The sequence below is a fragment of the Heterodontus francisci genome, chromosome 1, assembly GCF_036365525.1.
Source record: "Heterodontus francisci isolate sHetFra1 chromosome 1, sHetFra1.hap1, whole genome shotgun sequence".
Taxonomy (NCBI): Eukaryota; Metazoa; Chordata; class Chondrichthyes; order Heterodontiformes; family Heterodontidae; genus Heterodontus; species Heterodontus francisci.
Window position 1 is genome coordinate 237,475,714 of NC_090371.1, and position 23,542 is coordinate 237,499,255.

Below are 23,542 nucleotides of genomic sequence, written 5' to 3' on the forward strand. Positions count from 1 at the left end.
GACGGTTTCTGAGAATGTCAGAGAGTGACAGAGAGTGTCAGAGAGTGTCAGAGAGTGACAGAGTTTGTCAGAGAGTTTCTGAGAGTGTCAGAGTGTGTCAGAGAGTGACAGAGAGTGTCAGAGAGTGTCAGAGAGTGTCAGACGGTTTCTGAGAGAGTCAGAGAGTGACAGAGAGTGACAGAGAGTGTCAGAGAGTTTCAGAGAGTGTCAGAGTGTGTCAGAGAGTGTCGTAGAGTGACAGAGAGTGTCAGAGAGTGTCAGAGAGATTCAGAGAGTGTCAGAGTGTGTCAGAGAGTGTCAGAGAGTGTCAGAGTGTGACAGAGTGTGTCAGAGTGTGACAGAGAGATTCTGAGAGTGTCAGAGAGTGACAGAGTGTGTCAGAGAGTGACAGAGAGTATCTGAGAGTGTCAGAGAGTGTCCGAGAGTGTTTGAGAGTGTCTGAGATTGTCAGAGAGTGTCAGAGCGTGACAGAGAGTGTCAGAGAGTGTCAGAGAGTTTCAGAGAGTGTCAGAGTGTGTCAGAGAGTGTCAGAGTGTGACAAGGTGTGTCAGAGAGTGACAGAGAGATTCTGAGAGTGTCAGAGAGTGTCCTAGAGTGTCAGAGAGTGACAGAGAGTGTCAGAGAGTGACAGAGTGTGTCAGAGAGTGACAGAGAGTATCTGAGAGTGGCAGAGACTGTCAGCGAGTTTCTGAGAGTGTCAGAGATTGACAGAGTGTGTCAGAGAGTGTCTGAGAGTGTCAGAGAGTGTCAGACAGTGACAGAGAGTGTCAGAGAGATTCTGAGAGTGTCAGAGTGTGTCAGAGGGTGTCAGAGAGTGACAGAGTGTTTCTGAGAGTGTCAGAGGGTTTCAGAGAGTTTCTGAGAGTTTCTGAGATTGTCAGAGAGTGTCAGAGAGTTTCTGAGAGTGTCAGAGCGTGTCCGACAGTGTCAGAGAGTGACAGAGAGTGTCAGAGAGTGAAAGAGTGTGTCAGAGAGTGACAGAGAGTATCTGAGTGTGTCAGAGAGTGTCAGCGTGTTTCTGAGAGTGTCAGAGAGTGACAGACTGTGTCAGAGAGTGTCTGAGAGTGTCGGAGAGTGTCAGACAGTGACAGAGAGTGTCAGTGAGATTCTGAGAGTGTCAGAGTGTGTCAGAGGGTGTCAGAGAGTGTCAGAGAGTGACAGAGTGTTTCTGAACGTGTCAGAGAGTTTCAGAGAGTTTCTGAGAGTTTCTGAGATTGTCAGAGAGTGTCAGAGAGTTTCTGAGAGTGTCAGAGCGTGTCAGAGTGTGTCAGAGAGTGACAGAGAGTGTCAGAGAGTGACAGAGAGTGTCAGAGAGTGTCAGAGAGTGTCAGACGGTTTCTGAGAGAGTCAGAGAGTGACAGAGAGTGTCAGAGAGTGTCAGAGAGTGACAGAGTTTGTCAGAGAGTTTCTGAGAGTGTCAGAGAGTGTCAGAGAGTGATAGAGAGTGTCAGAGTGTGTCAGAGAGTGACAGAGAGTGTCAGAGAGTGACAGAGAGTTTCAGAGAGTGTCAGAGTGTGTCTGAGAGTGTCAGAGAGTGTCAGAGTGTGACAGAGTGTGTCAGAGAGTGACAGAGAGATTCTGAGAGTGTCAGAGAGTGTCCGAGAGTGTCAGAGAGTGACAGAGAGTGTCAGAGAGTGACAGAGTGTGTCAGAGTGTGACAGAGAGTATCTGAGAGTGTCAGAGAGTGTCAGCGAGTTTCTGAGAGTGTCAGAGAGTGTCAGAGAGTGTCAGAGAGTTTCTGAGAGTTTCTGAGATTGTCAGAGAGTGTCAGAGAGTTTCTGAGAGAGTCAGAGCGTGTCAGAGTGTGTCAGAGAGAGACAGAGTGTGTCAGAGAGTGACAGAGAGTGTCTGAGAGTGTCAGAGAGTGTCAGACGGTTTCTGAGAAAGTCAGAGAGTGACAGAGAGTGTCAGAGAGTGTCAGAGAGTGACAGAGTTTGTCAGAGAGTTTCTGAGAGTGTCAGAGAGTGTCAGAGAGTGACAGAGAGTGTCAGAGAGTTTCAGAGAGTGTCAGAGTGTGTCAGAGAGTGTCAGAGAGTGACAGAATGTGTCAGAGAGTGACAGAGAGTGTCTGAAGGTGTCAGAGAGTGTCAGAGACATTCTGAGAGTGTCAGAGTGTGTCTGAGAGTGTCAGAAAGTGACCGAGTGTGTCTGAGAGTGTCAGAGAGAGTCAGAGAATGTCAGAGTGTGTCAGAGAGTGTCAGAGGGTTTCTGAGAGTGTCTGAGAGTGTCAGTGAGTGACAGAGAGTGTCAGAGAGTGTCAGAGAGAGTCAGACAGTGACAGAGCGTGTCAGAGAGAGTCAGAGAGTGACCGAGTGTGTCAGAGAGTGTCTGAGAGTGTCAGAGAGTGTCAGAGAGTGAAAGAGATTGACACAGAGTGTCAGAGAGTTTCAGAGAGTGTCAGAGTGTGTCAGAGAGTGTCAGAGAGTGACAGAATGTGTCAGAGAGTGACAGAGAGTGTCTGAGAGTGTCAGAGAGTGTCAGAGCGTTTCTCAGAGTGTCTGAGGTTATCAGAGAGTGTCAGAGAGTGTTTGAGAGTGTCTGAGATTGTCAGAGAGTGTCAGAGCGTGACAGAGAGTGTCAGAGAGTGTCAGAGAGTTTCAGAGAGTGTCAGAGTGTGTCAGAGAGTGTCAGAGAGTGTCAGAGTGTGACAAGGTGTGTCAGAGAGTGACAGAGAGATTCTGAGAGTGTCAGAGAGTGTCCGACAGTGTCAGAGAGTGACAGAGAGTGTCAGAGAGTGAAAGAGTGTGTCAGAGAGTGACAGAGTTATCTGAGAGTGTCAGAGAGTGTCAGCGAGTTTCTGAGAGTGTCAGAGAGTGACAGAGTGTGTCAGAAAGTGTCTGAGAGTGTCAGAGAGTGTCAGACAGTGACAGAGAGTGTCAGAGAGATTCTGAGAGTGTCAGAGTGTGTCAGAGTGTGTCAGAGAGTGACAGAGTGTTTCTGAGAGTGTCAGAGAGTGTCCGAGAGTTTCAGAGAGTTTCTGAGTGTTTCTGAGATTGTCAGAGAGTGTCAGAGAGTTTCTGAGAGTGTCAGAGCGTGTCAGAGTGTGTCAGAGAGTGACAGAGTGTGTCAGAGAGTGACAGAGAGTGTCAGAGAGTGTCAGAGTGTGTCAGACGTTTTCTGAGAGAGTCAGAGAGTGACAGACAGTGACAGAGAGTGTCAGAGAGTTTCAGAGAATGTCAGAGTGTGTCAGAGAGTGTCAGAGATTGTCAGAGTGTGACAAGGTGTGTCAGAGAGTGACAGAGAGATTCTGAGAGTGTCAGAGAGTGTCCGAGAGTGTCAGAGAGTGACAGAGAGTGTCAGAGAGTGACAGAGTGTGTCAGAGAGTGACAGAGAGTATCTGAGAGTGGCAGAGAGTGTCAGCGAGTTTCTGAGAGTGTCAGAGATTGACAGAGTGTGTCAGAGAGTGTCTGAGAGTGTCAGAGAGTGTCAGACAGTGACAGAGAGTGTCAGAGAGATTCTGAGAGTGTCAGAGTGTGTCAGAGGGTGTCAGAGAGTGACAGAGTGTTTCTGAGAGTGTCAGAGAGTTTCAGAGAGTTTCTGAGAGTTTCTGAGATTGTCAGAGAGTGTCAGAGAGTTTCTGAGAGTGTCAGAGAGTGTCAGAGTGTGTCAGAGAGTGACAGAGTGTGTCAGAGAGTGACAGAGAGTGTCAGAGAGTGTCAGACGGTTTCTGAGAGAGTCAGAGAGTGACAGAGAGTGTCAGAGAGTGTCAGAGAGTGACAGAGTTTGTCAGAGTGTTTCTGAGAGTGTCAGAGAGTGTCAGAGAGTGATAGAGAGTGTCAGAGAGATTCAGAGAGTGTCTGAGAGTGCCAGAGATTGTCAGAGAGTGTCAGAGGGTTTCTGAGAGTGTCAGAGAGTGACAGAGAGTGTCAGAGAGTGTCAGAGAGAGTCAGACAGTGACAGAGAGTGTCAGCGAGTTTCTGAGAGTGTCAGAGATTGACAGAGTGTGTCAGAGAGTGTCTGAGAGTGTCAGAGAGTGTCAGACAGTGACAGAGAGTGTCAGAGAGATTCTGAGAGTGTCAGAGTGTGTCAGAGGGTGTCAGAGAGTGACAGAGTGTTTCTGAGAGTGTCAGAGAGTTTCAGAGAGTTTCTGAGAGTTTCTGAGATTGTCAGAGAGTGTCAGAGAGTTTCTGAGAGTGTCAGAGAGTGTCAGAGTGTGTCAGAGAGTGACAGAGTGTGTCAGAGAGTGACAGAGAGTGTCAGAGAGTGTCAGACGGTTTCTGAGAGAGTCAGAGAGTGACAGAGAGTGTCAGAGAGTGTCAGAGAGTGACAGAGTTTGTCAGAGTGTTTCTGAGAGTGTCAGAGAGTGTCAGAGAGTGATAGAGAGTGTCAGAGAGATTCAGAGAGTGTCTGAGAGTGCCAGAGATTGTCAGAGAGTGTCAGAGGGTTTCTGAGAGTGTCAGAGAGTGACAGAGAGTGTCAGAGAGTGTCAGTGAGAGTCAGACAGTGACAGAGCGTGTCAGAGAGTGTCAGAGAGTTTCAGAGAGTGTCAGAGTGTGTCAGAGAGTGTCAGAGAGTGGCAGAATGTGTCAGAGAGTGACAGAGAGTGTCTGAAGGTGTCAGAGAGTGTCAGAGACATTCTGAGAGTGTCATAGTGTGTCTGAGAGTGTCAGATAGTGACCGAGTGTGTCTGAGAGTGTCAGAGAGAGTCAGAGAATGTCAGAGTGTGTCAGAGAGTGTCTGAGCGTGTCAGAGAGTGTCAGAGAGTGTCAGAGAGTTTCTGTGAGTGTCAGAGAGTGTCAGAGAGTGTCAGAGAGTTTCTGAGAGTGTCAGAGTGTGTCAGAGAAAGTCAGGGAGTGACAGAGTGCGTCAGAGAGTGTCAGAGAGTGTCAGAGAGTGTCAGAGGGTTTCTGAGATTGTCTGAGAGTGTCAGAGAGTGACAGAGAGTGTCAGAGAGTGTCAGAGAGAGTCAGACGGTGACAGAGCGTGTCAGAGAGTGTCAGAGAGTGACAGAGTGTGTCAGAGAGTGTCTGAGAGTGTCAGAGAGTGTCAGAGAGTGAAAGAGAGTGTCACAGAGTGTCAGAGAGTTTCAGAGAGTGTCAGAGTGTGTCAGAGAGTGTCAGAGAGTGACAGAATGTGTCAGAGAGTGACAGAGAGTGTCTGAGAGTGTCAGAGAGTGTCAGAGAGTTTCTCAGAGTGTCTGAGGTTATCAGAGAGTGTCAGAGAGTGTTTGAGAGTGTCTGAGATTGTCAGAGAGTGTCAGAGCGTGACAGAGAGTGTCAGAGAGTGTCAGAGAGTTTCAGAGAGTGTCAGAGTGTGTCCGAGAGTGTCAGAGTGTGACAAGGTGTGTCAGAGAGTGACAGAGGGATTCAGAGAGTGTCAGAGAGTGTCCGACAGTATCAGAGAGTGACAGAGAGTGTCAGAGAGTGAAAGAGAGTGTCAGAGAGTGGCAGAGAGTATCTGAGTGTGTCAGAGAGTGTCAGCGTGTTTCTGAGAGTGTCAGAGAGTGACAGACTGTGTCAGAGAGTGTCTGAGAGTGTCGGAGAGTGTCAGACAGTGACAGAGAGTGTCAGTGAGATTCTGAGAGTGTCAGAGTGTGTCAGAGGGTGTCAGAGAGTGACAGAGTGTTTCTGAACGTGTCAGAGAGTGTCAGAGAGATTCAGAGAGTTTCTGAGAGTTTCTGAGATTGTCAGAGAGTGTCAGAGAGTTTCTGAGAGTGTCAGAGCGTGTCAGAGTGTGTCAGAGAGTGACAGAGAGTGTCAGAGAGTGACAGAGAGTGTCAGAGAGTGTCAGAGTGTGTCAGACGGTTTCTGAGAGAGTCAGAGAGTGACAGAGAGTGTCAGAGAGTGTCAGAGAGTGACAGAGTTTGTCAGAGAGTTTCTGAGAGTGTCAGAGAGTGTCAGAGAGTGATAGAGAGTGTCAGAGAGTTTCAGAGAGTGTCAGAGTGTGTCAGAGAGTGACAGAGAGTGTCAGAGAGTGACAGAGAGTTTCAGAGAGTGTCAGAGTGTGTCAGAGAGTGTCAGAGAGTGTCAGAGTGTGACAGAGTGTGTCAGAGAGTGACAGAGAGATTCTGAGAGTGTCAGAGAGTGTCCGAGAGTGTCAGAGAGTGACAGAGAGTGTCAGAGAGTGACAGAGTGTGTCAGAGTGTGACAGAGAGTATCTGAGAGTGTCAGAGAGTGTCAGCGAGTTTCTGAGAGTGTCAGAGAGTGTCAGAGAGTGTCAGAGAGTTTCTGAGATTTTCTGAGATTGTCAGAGAGTGTCAGAGAGTTTCTGAGAGAGTCAGAGCGTGTCAGAGTGTGTCAGAGAGAGACAGAGTGTGTCAGAGGGTGTCAGAGAGTGACAGAGTGTTTCTGAGCGTGTCAGAGAGTGTCAGAGAGTGTCAGAGAGTTTCTGAGATTTTCTAAGATTGTCAGAGAGTGTCAGAGAGTTTCTGAGAGAGTCAGAGCGTGTCAGAGTGTGTCAGAGAGAGACAGAGTGTGTCAGAGTGTGTCAGAGAGTGTCAGAGAGTGACAGAATGTGTCAGAGAGTGACAGAGAGTGTCTGAAGGTGTCAGAGAGTGTCAGAGACATTCTGAGAGTGTCATAGTGTGTCTGAGAGTGTCAGATAGTGACCGAGTGTGTCTGAGAGTGTCAGAGAGAGTCAGAGAATGTCAGAGTGTGTCAGAGAGTGTCTGAGCGTGTCAGAGAGTGTCAGAGAGTGTCAGAGAGTTTCTGTGAGTGTCAGAGAGTGTCAGAGAGTGTCAGAGAGTTTCTGAGAGTGTCAGAGTGTGTCAGAGAATGTCAGGGAGTGACAGAGTGCGTCAGAGAGTGTCAGAGTGTGTCAGAGAGTGTCAGAGGGTTTCTGAGAGTGTCTGAGAGTGTCAGAGAGTGACAGAGAGTGTCAGAGAGTGTCAGAGAGAGTCAGACAGTGACAGAGCGTGTCAGAGAGTGTCAGAGAGTGACAGAGTGTGTCAGAGAGTGTCTGAGAGTGTCAGAGAGTGTCAGAGAGTGAAAGAGAGTGTCACAGAGTGTCAGAGAGTTTCAGAGAGTGTCAGAGTGTGTCAGAGAGTGTCAGAGAGTGACAGAATGTGTCAGAGAGTGACAGAGAGTGTCTGAGGGTGTCAGAGAGTGTCAGAGAGTTTCTCAGAGTGTCTGAGGTTATCAGAGAGTGTCAGAGAGTGTTTGAGAGTGTCTGAGATTGTCAGAGAGTGTCAGAGCGTGACAGAGAGTGTCAGAGAGTGTCAGAGAGTTTCAGAGAGTGTCAGAGTGTGTCAGAGAGTGTCAGAGTGTGACAAGGTGTGTCAGAGAGTGACAGAGAGATTCTGAGAGTGTCAGAGAGTGTCCGACAGTGTCAGAGAGTGACAGAGAGTGTCAGAGAGTGAAAGAGTGTGTCAGAGAGTGACAGAGAGTATCTGAGTGTGTCAGAGAGTGTCAGCGTGTTTCTGAGAGTGTCAGAGAGTGACAGACTGTGTCAGAGAGTGTCTGAGAGTGTCGGAGAGTGTCAGACAGTGACAGAGAGTGTCAGTGAGATTCTGAGAGTGTCAGAGTGTGTCAGAGGGTGTCAGAGAGTGACTGAGTGTTTCTGAACGTGTCAGAGAGTGTCAGAGAGATTCAGAGAGTTTCTGAGAGTTTCTGAGATTGTCAGAGAGTGTCAGAGAGTTTCTGAGAGTGTCAGAGCGTGTCAGAGTGTGTCAGAGAGTGACAGAGAGTGTCAGAGAGTGACAGAGAGTGTCAGAGAATGTCAGAGTGTGTCAGACGGTTTCTGAGAGAGTCAGAGAGTGACAGAGAGTGTCAGAGAGTGTCAGAGAGTGACAGAGTTTGTCAGAGAGTTTCCGAGAGTGTCAGAGAGTGTCAGAGAGTGATAGAGAGTGTCAGAGAGCTTCAGAGAGTGTCAGAGTGTGTCAGAGAGTGACAGAGAGTGTCAGAGAGTGACAGAGAGTTTCAGAGAGTGGCAGAGTGTGTCAGAGAGTGTCAGAGAGTGTCAGAGTGTGACAGAGTGTGTCAGAGAGTGACAGAGAGATTCTGAGAGTGTCAGAGAGTGTCCGAGTGTGTCAGAGAGTGACAGAGAGTGTCAGAGAGTGACAGAGTGTGTCAGAGTGTGACAGAGAGTATCTGAGAGTGTCAGAGAGTGTCAGCGAGTTTCTGAGAGTGTCAGAGAGTGTCAGAGAGTGTCAGAGAGTTTCTGAGATTTTCTGAGATTGTCAGAGAGTGTCAGAGAGTTTCTGAGAGAGTCAGAGCGTGTCAGAGTGTGTCAGAGAGAGACAGAGTGTGTCAGAGGGTGTCAGAGAGTGACAGAGTGTTTCTGAGCGTGTCAGAGAGTGTCAGAGAGTGTCAGAGAGTTTCTGAGATTTTCTAAGATTGTCAGAGAGTGTCAGAGAGTTTCTGAGAGAGTCAGAGCGTGTCAGAGTGTGTCAGAGAGAGACAGAGTGTGTCAGAGAGTGACAGAGAGTGTCTGAGAGTTTCAGAGTGTCAGAGAGTGTCAGACGGTTTCTGAGAAAGTCAGAGAGTGACAGAGAGTGTCAGAGTGTCAGAGAGTGACAGAGTTTGTCAGAGAGTTTCTGAGAGTGTCAGAGAGTGTCAGAGAGTGACAGAGAGTGTCAGAGAGTTTCAGAGAGTGTCAGAGTGTGTCAGAGAGTGTCAGAGAGTGACAGAATGTGTCAGAGAGTGACAGAGAGTGTCTGAAGGTGTCAGAGAGTGTCAGAGACATTCTGAGAGTGTCAGAGTGTGTCTGAGAGTGTCAGATAGTGACCGAGTGTGTCTGAGAGTTTCAGAGAGAGTCAGAGAATGTCAGAGTGTGTCAGAGAGTGTCAGAGGGTTTCTGAGAGTGTCTGAGAGTGTCAGAGAGTGACAGAGAGTGTCAGAGAGAGTCAGAGAGAGTCAGACAGTGACAGAGCGTGTCAGAGAGTGTCAGAGAGTGACAGAGTGTGTCAGAGAGTGTCTGAGAGTGTCAGAGAGTGTCAGAGAGTGAAAGAGAGTGTCACAGAGTGTCAGAGAGTTTCAGAGAGTGTCAGAGTGTGTCAGAGAGTGTCAGAGAGTGACAGAATGTGTCAGAGAGTGACAGAGAGTGTCTGAGAGTGTCAGAGAGTGTCAGAGAGTTTCTCAGAGTGTCTGAGGTTATCAGAGAGTGTCAGAGAGTGTTTGAGAGTGTCTGAGATTGTCAGAGAGTGTCAGAGCGTGACAGAGAGTGTCAGAGAGTGTCAGAGAGTTTCAGAGAGTGTCAGAGTGTGTCAGAGAGTGTCAGAGAGTGTCAGAGTGTGACAAGGTGTGTCAGAGAGTGACAGAGAGATTCTGAAAGTGTCAGAGAGTGTCCGACAGTGTCAGAGAGTGACAGAGAGTGTCAGAGAGTGAAAGAGTGTGTCAGAGAGTGACAGAGAGTATCTGAGAGTGTCAGAGAGTGTCAGCGAGTTTCTGAGAGTGTCAGAGAGTGACAGAGTGTGTCAGAGAGTGTCTGAGAGTGTCAGAGAGTGTCAGACAGTGACAGAGAGTGTCAGAGAGATTCTGAGAGTGTCAGAGTGTGTCAGAGGGTGTCAGAGAGTGACAGAGTGTTTCTGAGAGTGTCAGAGAGTGTTAGAGAGTTTCAGAGAGTTTCTGAGAGTTTCTGAGATTGTCACAGAGTGTCAGAGAGTTTCTGAGAGTGTCAGAGCGTGTCAGAGTGTGTCAGAGAGTGACAGAGTGTGTCAGAGAGTGACAGAGAGTGTCAGAGAGTGTCAGAGTGTGTCAGACGTTTTCTGAGAGAGTCAGAGAGTGACAGAGAGTGTCAGAGAGTGTCAGAGAGTGACAGAGTTTGTCAGAGAGTTTCTGAGAGTGTCAGAGAGTGTCAGAGAGTGATAGAGAGTGTCAGAGAGTTTCAGAGAGTGTCAGAGTGTGTCAGAGAGTGTCAGAGAGTGACAGAGAGTTTCAGAGAGTGTCAGAGTGTGTCAGAGAGTGTCAGAGAGTGTCAGAGTGTGACAGAGTGTGTCAGAGAGTGACAGAGAGATTCTGAGAGTGTCAGAGAGTGTCCGAGAGTGTCAGAGAGTGACAGAGAGTGTCAGAGAGTGACAGAGTGTGTCAGAGTGTGACAGAGAGTATCTGAGAGTGTCAGAGAGTGTCAGCGAGTTTCTGAGAGTGTCAGAGAGTGACAGTGTGTCAGAGAGTGTCTGAGAGTGTCAGAGAGTGTCAGACAGTGACAGAGAGTGTCAGAAGATTCTGAGAGTGTCAGAGAGTGTCAGAGAGTGTCAGAGAGTTTCTGAGATTTTCTGAGATTGTCAGAGAGTGTCAGAGAGTTTCTGAGAGAGTCAGAGCGTGTCAGAGAGTGACAGAGTGTGTCAGAGAGTGACAGAGAGTGTCTGAGAGAGTCAGAGAGTGTCAGAGAGTGTCAGACGGTTTCTGAGAGGGTCAGAGAGTGACAGAGAGTGTCAGAGAGTGTCAGAGAGTGACAGAGTTTGTCAGAGAGTTTCTGAGAGTGTCAGAGAGTGTCAGAGATTGACAGAGAGTGTCAGAGAGTTTCAGAGAGTGTCAGAGTGTGTCAGAGAGTGTCAGAGAGTGACAGAATGTGTCAGAGAGTGTCAGAGAGTTTCAGAGAGTGTCAGAGTGTGTCAGAGAGTGTCAGAGAGTGTCAGAGTGTGACAGAGTGTGTCAGAGAGTGACAGAGAGATTCTGAGAGTGTCAGAGAGTGTCCGAGAGTGTCAGAGAGTGACAGAGAGTGTCAGAGAGTGACAGAGTGTGTCAGAGAGTGACAGAGAGTATCTGAGAGTGTCAGAGAGTGTCAGCGAGTTTCTGAGAGTGTCAGAGAGTGACAGAGTGTGTCAGAGAGTGTCTGAGAGTGTCAGGGAGTGTCAGAGAGTGTCTGAGATTGTCAGAGAGTGTCTGAGAGTGTCAGAGAGTGTCAGAGAGTGAAAGAGAGTGTCACAGAGTGTCAGAGGGTTTCTGAGAGTGTCTGAGAGTGTCAGAGAGTGACAGAGAGTGTCAGAGTGTGTCAGAGAGTGTCAGAGAGTGTCAGAGGGTTTCTGAGAGTGTCTGAGAGTGTCAGAGAGTGACAGAGAGTGTCAGAGAGTGTCAGAGAGAGTCAGACAGTGACAGAGCGTGTCAGAGAGTGTCAGAGAGTGACAGAATGCGTCAGAGAGTGACAGAGAGTGTCTGAGAGTGTCAGAGAGTGTCAGAGAGTGTCAGAAAGTTTCTAAGAGTGTCTGAGGTTATCAGAGAGTGTCAGAGAGTGTTTGAGAGTGTCTGAGATTGTCAGAGAGTGTCAGAGTGTGTCAGAGAGTTTCAGAGAGTGTCAGAGTGTGACAGAGTGTGTCAGAGAGTGACAGAGAGATTCTGAGAGTGTCAGATAGTGTCAGAGAGTGACAGAGAGTGTCAGAGAGTGACAGAGTGTGTCAGAGAGTGTCAGCGAGATTCTGAGAGTGTCAGAGAGTGACAGAGTGTGTCAGAGAGTGTCTGAGAGTTTCAGAGTGTGTCAGAGAGTGACAGAGAGTGTCTGAGAGTGTCAGAGAGTGTCAGAGAGTGACAGAGTTTGTCAGAGAGTTTCTGAGAGTGTCAGAGAGTGTCAGAGAGTGACAGAGAGTGTCAGAAAGTTTCAGAGAGTTTCAGAGAGTGTCAGAGAGTGACAGAGAGTGACAGAGATTGTCGGAAAGTTTCAGAGAGTTTCAGAGAGTGTCAGAGAGTGACAGAATGTGTCAGAGAGTGACATAGAGTGTCTGAAGGTGTCAGAGAGTGTCAGAGAGTGTCAGAGAGTTTCTGAGAGTGTCTGAGATTAACAGAGAGTGTCAGAGAGTGTCAGAGAGTTTCTGAGAGTGTCTGAGAGTGTCAGAGACTGTCAGAGAATGTCAGAGAGTTTCAGATGAGTCTGAGAGTGTCTGAGAGTGTCAGAGAGTCTCAGACAGTTTCTGAGAGTGTCTGAGAGTGTCAGAGACTATCAGAGAATGTCAGAGAGTTTCAGATGAGTCTGAGAGTGTCTGAGAGTGTCAGAGAGTGTCAGAGAGTGTCAGAGACATTCTGAGAGTGTCAGAGTCTGTCTGAGAGTGTCAGATAGTGACAGAGTGTGTCTGAGAGTGTCAGAGAGAGTCAGAGAATGTCAGAGTGTGTCAGAGAGTTTCTGTGAGTGTCAGAGTGTGTCACAGAGTGACAATGTGTGTCAGAGTGTGTCAGAGAGTGTCCGAGAGTGTCAGAGAGTTTCTGAGAGTTTATGTGATTGTCAGAGAGGTTCTGAGAGTGTCTGAGAGTGTCAGAGTGTCACAGAGTGTCAGAGAGTGTCTGAACGTGTCAGAGAGTTTCTGAGAGTGTCTGAGAGTGAGAGAGATTGTCAGAGAGTGTCTGAGAGTGTCAGAGAGTGTCAGAGCGGGCCATAGAGTGTCAGAGAATGTCAGAGAGTGTCAGAGAGTTTCTGAGAGTGTCAGAGTGTGTCAGAGAGTGTCAGAGAGTGTCAGAGAGTGACAGAGAGTGACAGAGAGTGACAGAGAGTGACAGAGAGTATCAGAGAGGGTCAGAGATTGTCAGAGAGTTTCTGAGAGTGTCAGAGAGTGTCAGAGAGTGACAGAGCGTGTCAGAGACTGTCAGAGAGTGTCAGAGAATGTCAGAGAGTATCAGAGAGTTTCTGAGAGTGTCTGAGAGTGTCAGAGAGTGACAGAGAGTGACAGAGAGTGACAGAGACTGTCAGAGAGTGTCAGAGAGTTTCAGAGAGTGTCAGAGTGTGTCAGAGAGTGTCAGAGAGTGTCAGAGAGAGACAGAGTGTGTCAGAGAGTGAAAGAGAATGTCTGAGAGTGTCAGAGAATGTCTGAGAGTGTCAGAGAGTGTCAGAGACTTTCTGAGAGTGTCAGAGTGTGTCTGAGAGTGTCAGATAGTGACAAAGTGTGTCAGAGTGTGTCTGAGAGTGTCAGAGAGAGTCAGAGAATGTCAGAGAGTGTCAGAGAGTTTCTGAGAGTGTCAGAGTGTGTCACAGAGTGACAGTGTGTGTCAGAGTGTGTCAGAGAGTGTCCGAGAGAGTCAGAGAGTCTCTGAGAGTTTATGTGAGTGTCAGAGAGGTTCTGAGAGTGTCCGAGAATGTCAGAGTGTCACAGAGTGTCAGAGAGTGTCTGAACGTGTCAGAGAGTTTCTGAGAGTGTCTGAGAGTGAGAGAGATTGTCAGAGAGTGTCTGAGAGTGTCAGAGAGTGTCAGAGCGTGACATCGAGTGTCAGAGAATGTCAGAGAGTGTCAGAGAGTTTCTGAGAGTGTCAGAGTGTGTCAGAGAGTGAAAGAGAGTGACAGAGAGTGACAGAGAGTGTCAGAGACTGCCAGAGAGTGTCAGAGAATGTCAGAGAGTATCAGAGAGTTTCTGAGAGTGTCTGAGAGTGTCAGAGAGTGACAGAGAGTGACAGAGAGTGTCAGAGAGTGTCAGAGAGTGTCAGAGAGTTTCAGAGAGTGTCAGAGTGTGTCAGAGAGTGTCAGAGAGTGTCAGAGAGTGTCAGAGTGTGTCAGAGAGTGTCAGAGTGTGTCAGTGAGTGTCAGAGAGTGTCAGAGTGAGACAGAGTGTGTCAGAGAGTGAAAGAGAGTGTCTGAGAGTGTCAGAGAGTGTCTGAGAGTGTCAGAGATTGTCAGAGAGTTTCTGAGAGTGTCAGAGAGTGTCAGAGAGTGACAGAGAGTATCAGAGAGGGTCAGAGAGTTTCTGAGAGTGTCAGAGAGTGTCAGAGAGTGACAGAGTGTGTCAGAGACTGTCAGAGAGTGTCAGAGAGTATCAGAGAATGTCAGAGAGTATCAGAGAGTTTCTGAGAGCGTCTGAGAGTGTCAGAGAATGACAGAGAGTGACAGAGAGTGACAGAGAGTATCAGAGAGTGTCAGAGAGTTTCAAAGATGTCAGAGTGTGTCAGAGAATGTCTGAAAGTGTCAGAGAGTGTCAGAGCGTTTCTGAGAGTGTCAGAGAGTGTCAGAGAGTTTCTGAGAGTGTCAGAGAGTGACAGAGTGTGTCAGAGAGTTTCAGAGTGTGTCTGAGATTGTCAGAGTGTGTCTGAGTTTGTCAGAGTGTGTCAGAGAGTTTCAGAAAGTGTCAGAGAGTTTCTGAGAGTGTCTGAGAGTGTCTGAGAGTGTCAGAGAGTGTCACAGAGTGTCAGAGAGTGTCAGAAAGTGTCAGATAGTTTCTGAGAGTGTCAGAGAATGTCAGAGTGTGCCAGAGAGTGACAGAGTGTGTCAGAGAGAGTCATAGGGTGTCAGAGAGATTCTGAGAGTGTCACAGTGTGTCAGAGAGAGTCAGAGAGTGACAGAGTGTGTCAGAGACTGTCAGAGAGTGTCAGAGAGTATCAGAGAGGGTCAGAGAGTGTCAGAGAGTGTCTGAGAGTGTCAGAGAGTGTCAGTGAGTGACAGAGTGTGTCAGAGACTATCAGAGCGTGTCAGAGAGTTTCTGAAAGTGTCAGAGTGTGTCAGAGAATGTCAGAGAGTGCCAGAGTGTTTCAGAGAGTATCAGAGAGTGACAGAGAGTTTCTGAGAATGTCAGAGTGTGTCAGAGAGTGTCAGAGAGTGACAGAGTCTGTCAGAGAGTGTCTGAGAGTGTCTGAGAGTGTCACAGAGTTTCTGAGAGAGTCTGAGAGTGTCTGAGATTGTCAGAGTGTGTCAGAGAAAGTCAGAGAGTGACAGAGTGTGTCAGAGAGTGTCAGAGAGTGTCAGAGATTGTCAGAGAGTATCAGAGAGTTTCTGAGAGTGTCAGAGAGTGACAGAGAGTGTCAGAGAGTTTCAGAGAGTGTCAGAGTGTGTCAGAGAGTTTCAGAAAGTGACAGAGAGTGTCAGAGAGTGTCAGAGAGTTTCAGAGAGTGTTAGAGTGTGTCAGAGAGTGTCAGAGAGTGTCAGAGTGTGACAGAGTGTGTCAGAGAGTGACAGAGAGATTCTGAGAGTGTCAGAGAGTGTCCGAGAGTGTCAGAGAGTGACAGAGAGTGTCAGAGAGTGACAGAGTGTGTCAGAGAGTGACAGAGAGTATCTGAGAGTGTCAGAGTGTGTCAGCGAGTTTCTGAGAGTGTCAGAGAGTGACAGAGTGTGTCAGAGAGTGTCTGAGAGTGTCAGGGAGTGTCAGAGAGTGTCTGAGATTGTCAGAGAGTGTCAGAGCGTGACACAGAGTGTCAGAGAATGTCAGAGAGTGTCAGAGAGTTTCTGAGAGTGTCAGAGTATGTCAGAGAGTGTCAGAGAGTGACAGAGAGTGACAGAGTGTGTGAGAGAGTTTCTGAGAGTGTCAGAGAGTGTCAGAGAGTGACATAGCGTGTCAGAGACTGTCAGAGAGTGTCAGAGAATGTCAGAGAGTATCAGAGAGTTTCTGAGAGTGTCTGAGAGTGTCAGGGAGTGGCAGAGAGTGACAGAGAGTGACAGAGTGTGTCAGAGAGTGTCAGAGAGTTTCAGAGAGTGTCAGTGTGTGTCAGAGAGTGTCAGAGAGTGTCAGAGAGAGACAGAGTGTGTCAGAGAGTGAAAGAGAGTGTCTGAGAGTGTCTGAGAGTTTCTGAGAGTGTCAGAGTGTGTCTGAGAGTGTCAGATAGTGACAGAGTGTGTCAGAGTGTGTCTGAGAGTGTCAGAGCGAGTCAGAGAATGTCAGAGAGTGTCAGAGGGTTTCTGAGAGTGTCAGAGTGTGTCACAGAGTGACAGTGTGCGTCAGAGTGTGTCAGAGAGTGTCCGAGAGAGTCAGAGAGTTTCTGAGAGTTTATGTGAGTGTCAGAGAGGTTCTGAGAGTGTCTGAGAGTGTCAGAGTGTCACAGAGTGTCAGAGAGTGTCTGAACGTGTCAGAGAGTTTCTGAGAGTGTCTGAGAGTGAGAGAGAGTGTCTGAGAGTGTCAGAGAGTGTCAGAGCGTGACATCGAGTGTCAGAGAATGTCAGAGAGTGTCAGAGAGTTTCTGAGAGTGTCAGAGTGTGTCAGAGACTGTCAGAGAGTGTCAGAGAGTATCAGAGAATGTCAGAGAGTATCAGAGAGTTTCTGAGAGTGTCTGAGAGTGTCAGAGAGTGACAGAGAGTGACAGAGAGTGACAGAGAGTATCAGAGAGTGTCAGAGAGTTTCAGAGAGTGTCAGAGTGTGTCAGAGAGTGTCAGAGAGTGTCAGAGAGAGACAGAGTGTGTCAGAGAGTGAAAGTGAGTGTCAGAGAGAGACAGAGTGTGTCAGAGAGTGAAAGAGAGTGTCTGAGAGTGTCAGAGAGTTTCTGAGAGTGTGAGAGAGTTTCAGACAGTTTCTGAGAGTGTCAGAGAGTGACAGAGTGTGTCAGAGAGTTTCAGAGAGTGTCTGAGATTGTCAGAGTGTGTCAGAGAGTTTCAGAAAGTGTCAGAGAGTTTCTGAGAATGTCTGAGATTGTCTGAGAGTGTCAGAGAGTGTCAGAAAGTGTCAAATAGTTTCTGAGAGTGTCAGAGAATGTCAGAGTGTGCCAGAGAGTGACAGAGTGTGTCAGAGAGAGTCAGAGAGTGTCAGAGAGATTCTGAGAGTGACACAGTGTGTCAGAGAGAGTCAGGGAGTGACAGAGTGTGTCAGAGACTGTCAGAGAGTGTCAGAGAGTATCAGAGAGGGTCAGAGAGTGTCAGAGAGTGTCTGAGAGTGTCAGAGAGTGTCAGTGAGTGACAGAGTGTGTCAGAGACTATCAGAGAGTGTCAGAGCGTGTCAGAGACTTTCTGAGAGTGTCAGAGTGTGTCAGAGAGTATCAGAGAGTGACAGAGAGTTACTGAGAATGTCAGAGTGTGTCAGAGAGTGTCAGAGAGTGACAGAGTCTGTCAGAGAGTGTCTGTGAGTGTCTGAGAGTGTCAGAGAGTGTCCGAGAGTGTCAGAGAGTGACAGAGAGTGTCAGAGAGTGACAGAGTGTGTCAGAGAGTGACAGAGAGTATCTGAGAGTGTCAGAGAGTGTCAGCGAGTTTCTGAGAGTGTCAGAGAGTGACAGAGTGTGTCAGAGAGAGTCTGAGAGTGTCAGAGAGTGTCAGACAGTGACAGAGAGTGTCAGAGAGATTCTGAGAGTGTCAGAGAGTGTCAGAGAGTTTCTGAGAGTTTCTGAGATTGTCAGAGAGTGTCAGAGAGTTTCTGAGAGTGTCAGAGCGTGTCAGAGTGTGTCAGAGAGTGACAGAGTGTGTCAGAGAGTGACAGAGAGTGTCAGACGGTTTCTGAGAGAGTCAGAGAGTGACAGAGAGTGTCAGAGAGTGTCAGAGAGTGACAGAGTTTGTCAGAGAGTTTCTGAGAGTGTCAGAGAGTGTCAGAGAGTGATAGAGAGTGTCAGAGAGTTTCAGGGAGTGTCTGAGAGTGCCAGAGATTGTCAGAGAGTGTCAGAGGGTTTCTGAGAGTGTCTGAGAGTGTCAGAGAGTGACAGAGAGTGTCAGAGAGTGTCAGAGAGAGTCAGACAGTGACAGAGCGTGTCAGAGAGTGTCAGAGAGTGATAGAGAGTGTCAGAGAGTTTCAGAGAGTGTCTGAGAGTGCCAGAGAGTGTCAGAGAGTGTCAGAGGGTTTCTGAGAGTGTCTGAGAGTGTCAGAGAGTGACAGAGCGTGTCAGAGACTGTCAAAGAGTGTCAGAGAATGTCAGAGAGTATCAGAGAGTTTCTGAGAGTGTCTGAGAGTGTCAGAGAGTGACAGAGAGTGACAGAGAGTGACAGAGAGTGTCAGAGAGTGTCAGAGAGTTTCAGAGAGTGTCAGAGTGTGTCAGAGAGTGTCAGAGAGTGTCAGAGAGAGACAGAGTGTGTCAGAGAGTGAAAGAGTGTGTCAGAGAGTGTCAGAGAATGTCTGAGAGTGTCAGAGAATGTCTGAGAGTGTCAGAGAGTGTCAGAGAGTTTCTGAGAGTGTCAGAGTGTGTCAGAGTGTCACAGAGTGTCAGAGAGTGTCTGAACGTGTCAGAGAGTTTCTGAGAGTGTCTGAGAGTGAGAGAGATTGTCAGAGAGTGTCTGAGAGTGTCAGAGAGTGTCAGAGCGTGACATCGAGTGTCAGAGAATGTCAGAGTGTGTCAGAGAGTGAAAGAGAGTGACAGAGAGTGACAGAGAGTGTCAGAGACTGTCAGAGAGTGTCAGAGAATGTCAGAGAGTATCAGAGAGTTTCTGAGAGTGTCTGAGAGTGTCAGAGAGTGACAGAGAGTGACAGAGAGTGTCAGAGAGTGTCAGAGAGTGTCAGAGAGTTTCAGAGAGTGTCAGAGTGTGTCAGAGAGTGTCAGAGAGTGTCAGAGAGTGTCAGAGTGTGTCAGAAAGTGTCAGAGTGTGTCAGTGAGTGTCAGAGAGTGTCAGAGAGAGACAGAGTGTGTCAGAGAGTGAAAGAGAGTGTCTGAGAGTGTCAGAGAGTGTCTGAGAGTGTCAGAGATTGTCAGAGAGTTTCTGAGAGTGTCAGAGAGTGTCAGAGAGTGACAGAGAGTATCAGAGAGGGTCAGAGAGTTTCTGAGAGTGTCAGAGAGTGTCAGAGAGTGACAGAGTGTGTCAGAGACTGTCAGAGAGTGTCAGAGAGTATCAGAGAATGTCAGAGAGTATCAGAGAGTTTCTGAGAGTGTCTGAGAGTGTCAGAGAGTGACAGAGAGTGACAGAGAGTGACAGAGAGTATCAGAGAGTGTCAGAGAGTTTCAGAGATGTCAGAGTGTGTCAGAGAATGTCTGAAAGTGTCAGAGAGTGTCAGAGCGTTTCTGAGAGTGTCAGAGAGTGTCAGAGAGTTTCTGAGAGTGTCAGAAAGTGACAGAGTGTGTCAGAGAGTTTCAGAGAGTGTCTGAGATTGTCAGAGTGTGTCTGAGTTTGTCAGACTGTGTCAGAGAGTTTCAGAAAGTGTCAGAGAGTTTCTGAGAGTGTCTGAGAGTGTCTGAGAGTGTCAGAGAGTGTCACAGAGTGTCAGAGAGTGTCAGAAAGTGTCAGATAGTTTCTGAGAGTGTCAGAGAATGTCAGAGTGTGCCAGAGAGTGACAGAGTGTGTCAGAGAGAGTCAGAGGGTGTCAGAGAGATTCTGAGAGTGTCACAGTGTGTCAGAGAGAGTCAGAGAGTGACAGAGTGTGTCAGAGACTGTCAGAGAGTGTCAGAGAGTATCAGAGAGGGTCAGAGAGTGTCAGAGAGTGTCTGAGAGTGTCAGAGAGTGTCAGTGAGTGACAGAGTGTGTCAGAGACTATCAGAGAGTGTCAGAGAGTTTCTGAAAGTGTCAGAGTGTGTCAGAGAATGTCAGAGAGTGCCAGAGTGTTTCAGAGAGTATCAGAGAGTGACAGAGAGTTTCTGAGAATGTCAGAGTGTGTCAGAGAGTGTCAGAGAGTGACAGAGTCTGTCAGAGAGTGTCTGAGAGTGTCTGAGAGTGTCACAGAGTTTCTGAGAGAGTCTGAGAGTGTCTGAGATTGTCAGAGTGTGTCAGAGAGAGTCAGAGAGTGACAGAGTGTGTCAGAGAGTGTCAGAGAGTGTCAGAGATTGTCAGAGAGTATCAGAGAGTTTCTGAGAGTGTCAGAGAGTGACAGAGAGTGTCAGAGAGTTTCAGAGAGTGTCAGAGTGTGTCAGAGAGTGTCAGAAAGTGACAGAGAGTGTCAGAGAGTGTCAGAGAGTTTCAGAGAGTGTCAGAGTGTGTCAGAGAGTGTCAGAGAGTGTCAGAGTGTGACAGAGTGTGTCAGAGAGTGACAGAGAGATTCTGAGAGTGTCAGAGAGTGTCCGAGAGTGTCAGAGAGTGACAGAGAGTGTCAGAGAGTGACAGAGTGTGTCAGAGAGTGACAGAGTGTGTCAGAGAGTGTCTGAGAGTGTCAGGGAGTGTCAGAGAGTGTCTGAGATTGTCAGAGAGTGTCAGAGCGGGACACAGAGTGTCAGAGAATGTCAGAGAGTGTCAGAGAGTTTCTGAGAGTGTCAGAGTGTGTCAGAGAGTGTCAGAGAGTGACAGAGAGTGACAGAGTGTGTGAGAGAGTGACTGAGAGTATCAGAGAGAGTCAGAGATTGTCAGAGAGTTTCTGAGAGTGTCAGAGAGTGTCAGAGAGTGACATAGCATGTCAGAGACTGTCAGAGAGTGTCAGAGAATGTCAGAGAGTATCAGAGAGTTTCTGAGAGTGTCTGAGAGTGTCAGGGAGTGGCAGAGAGTGACAGAGAGTGACAGAGTGTGTCAGAGAGTGTCAGAGAGTTTCAGAGAGTGTCAGTGTGTGTCAGAGAGTGTCAGAGAGTGTCAGAGAGAGACAGAGTGTGTCAGAGAGTGAAAGAGAGTGTCTGAGAGTGTCTGAGAGTTTCTGAGAGTGTCAGAGTGTGTCTGAGAGTGTCAGATAGTGACAGAGTGTGTCAGAGTGTGTCTGAGAGTGTCAGAGCGAGTCAGAGAATGTCAGAGAGTGTCAGAGGGTTTCTGAGAGTGTCAGAGTGTGTCACAGAGTGACAGTGTGCGTCAGAGTGTGTCAGAGAGTGTCCGAGAGAGTCAGAGAGTTTCTGAGAGTTTATGTGAGTGTCAGAGAGGTTCTGAGAGTGTCTGAGAGTGTCAGAGTGTCACAGAGTGTCAGAGAGTGTCTGAACGTGTCAGAGAGTTTCTGAGAGTGTCTGAGAGTGAGAGAGAGTTTCTGAGAGTGTCAGAGAGTGACAGAGTGTGTCAGAGAATGTCAGAGAGTTTCAGAGAGTATCAGAGAATGTCAGAGAGTATCAGAGAGTTTCTGAGAGTGTCTGAGAGTGTCAGAGAGTGACAGAGAGTGACAGAGAGTGACAGAGAGTATCAGAGAGTGTCAGAGAGTTTCAGAGAGTGTCAGAGTGTGTCAGAGAGTGTCAGAGAGTGTCAGAGAGAGACAGAGTGTGTCAGAGAGTGAAAGAGAGTGTCAGAGAGAGACAGAGTGTGTCAGAGAGTGAAAGAGAGTGTCTGAGAGTGTCAGAGAGTTTCTGAGAGTGTCAGAGAGTGACAGAGTGTGTCAGAGAGTTTCAGAGAGTGTCTGAGATTGTCAGAGTGTGTCAGAGAGTTTCAGAAAGTGTCAGAGAGTTTCTGAGAATGTCTGAGATTGTCTGAGAGTGTCAGAGAGTGTCAGAAAGTGTCAAATAGTTTCTGAGAGTGTCAGAGAATGTCAGAGAGTGCCAGAGAGTGACAGAGTGTGTCAGAGAGAGTCAGAGAGTGTCAGAGAGATTCTGAGAGTGTCACAGTGTGTCAGAGAGAGTCAGAGAGTGACAGAGAGTGTCAGAGAGTGTCAGAGAGTTTCAGAGAGTGTCAGAGTGTGTCAGAGAGTGTCAGAGAGTGTCAGAGAGAGACAGAGAGTGTCAGAGAGTGAAAGAGAGTGTCTGAGAGTGTCAGAGAGTGTCTGAGAGTGTCAGAGAGTGTCAGAGAGTTTCTGAGAGTGTCAGAGAGTGTCAGAGAGTGACAGAGAGTATCAGAGAGGGTCAGAGATTGTCAGAGAGTTTCTGAGAGTGTCAGAGAGTGACAGAGTGTGTCAGAGACTGTCAGAGAGTGTCAGAGAGTATCAGAGAATGTCAGAGAGTATCAGAGAGTTTCTGAGAGTGTCTGAGAGTGTCAGAGAGTGCCAGAGAGTGACAGAGAGTGACAGAGAGTATCAGAGAGTGTCAGAGAGTTTCAGAGAGTGTCAGAGTGTGTCAGAGAGTGTCAGAGAGTTTCAGAGAGAGACAGAGTGTGTCAGAGAGTGAAAGAGAGTGTCAGAGAGAGACAGAGTGTGTCAGAGAGTGAAAGAGAGTGTCTGAGAGTGTCAGAGAGTTTCTGAGAGTGTCAGAGAGTGTCAGACAGTTTCTGAGAGTGTCAGAGAGTGACAGAGTGTGTCAGAGAGTTTCAGAGAGTGTCTGAGATTGTCAGAGTGTGTCAGAGAGTTTCAGAAAGTGTCAGAGAGTTTCTGAGAATGTCTGAGATTGTCTGAGAGTGTCAGAGAGTGTCAGAAAGTGTCAAATAGTTTCTGAGAGTGTTAGAGAATGTCAGAGAGTGCCAGAGAGTGACAGAGTGTGTCAGAGAGAGTCAGAGAGTGTCAGAGAGATTCTGAGAGTGTCACAGTGTGTCAGAGAGAGTCAGAGAGTGACAGAGTGTGTCAGAGACTGTCCGAGAGTGTCAGAGAGTATCAGAGAGGGTCAGAGAGTGTCTGAGAGTGTCAGAGAGTGTCAGTGAGTGACAGAGTGTGTCAGAGACTATCAGAGAGTGTCAGAGCGTGTCAGAGACTTTCTGAGAGTGTCAGAGTGTGTCAGCGAGTGTCAGAGAGTGCCAGAGTGTTTCAGAGAGTATCAGAGAGTGACAGAGAGTTTCTGAGAATGTCAGAGTGTGTCAGAGAGTGTCAGAGAGTGACAGAGTCTGTCAGAGAGTGTCTGTGAGTGTCTGAGAGTGTCAGAGAGTGTCCGAGAGTATCAGAGAGTGACAGAGAGTGTCAGAGAGTGACAGAGTGTGTCAGAGAGTGACAGAGAGTATCTGAGAGTGTCAGAGAGTGTCAGCGAGTTTCTGAGAGTGTCAGAGAGTGACAGAGTGTGTCAGAGAGTGTCTGAGAGTGTCAGAGAGTGTCAGACAGTGACAGAGAGTGTCAGAGAGATTCTGAGAGTGTCAGAGAGTGTCAGAGAGTTTCAGAGAGTTTCTGAGAGTTTCTGAGATTGTCAGAGAGTGTCAGAGAGTTTCTGAGAGTGTCAGAGCGTGTCAGAGTGTGTCAGAGAGTGACAGAGTGTGTCAGAGAGTGACAGAGAGTGTCAGACGGTTTCTGAGAGAGTCAGAGAGTGACAGAGCGTGTCAGAGAGTGTCAGAGAGTGACAGAGTTTGTCAGAGAGTTTCTGAGAGTGTCAGAGAGTGTCAGAGAGTGATAGAGAGTGTCAGAGAGTTTCAGAGAGTGTCTGAGAGTGCCAGAGATTGTCAGAGAGTGTCAGAGGGTTTCTGAGAGTGTCAGAAAATTGTCAGAGAGTGACAGAGAGTGTCAGAGAGTGTCAGAGAGAGTCAGACAGTGACAGAGCATGTCAGAGAGTGTCAGAGAGTGATAGAGAGTGTCAGAGAGTTTCAGAGAGTGTCTGAGAGTGCCAGAGAGTGTCAGAGAGTGTCAGAGGGTTTCTGAGAGTGTCTGAGAGTGTCAGAGAGTGGCAGAGAGTGTCAGAGAGTGTCAGAGAGTGACAGAGTGTGTCAGAGAGCGTCTGAGAGTGTCAGAGAGTGTCAGAGAGTGAAAGAGAGTGTCACAGAGTGTCAGAGAGTTTCAGAGAGTGTCAGAGTGTGTCCGAGAGTGTCAGAGAGTGACAGAATGTGTCAGAGAGTGACAGAGAGTGTCTGAGAGTGTCAGAGAGTTTCTCAGACGGTCTGAGGTTATCAGAGAGTGTCAGAGAGTGTTTGAGAGTGTCTGAAATTGTCAGAGAGTGTCAGAGCGTGACAGAGTGTGTCAGAGAGTGTCAGAGAGTTTCAGAGAGAGACAGAGTGTGTCAGAGAGTGAAAGAGAGTGTCAGAGAGAGACAGAGTGTGTCAGAGAGTGAAAGAGAGTGTCTGAGAGTGTCAGAGAGTTTCTGAGAGTGTCAGAGAGTGTCAGACAGTTTCTGAGAGTGTCAGAGAGTGACAGAGTGTGTCAGAGAGTTTCAGAGAGTGTCTGAGATTGTCAGAGTGTGTCAGAGAGTTTCAGAAAGTGTCAGAGAGTTTCTGAGAATGTCTGAGATTGTCTGAGAGTGTCAGAGTGTGTCAGAGAGTGTCAGAGAGTGACAGTCTGTCAGAGAGTGTCTGAGAGTGTCTGAGAGTGTCACAGAGTTTCTGAGAGAGTCTGAGAGTGTCTGAGATTGTCAGAGTGTGTCAGAGAGAGTCAGAGAGTGACAGAGTGTGTCAGAGAGTGTCAGAGAGTGTCAGAGAT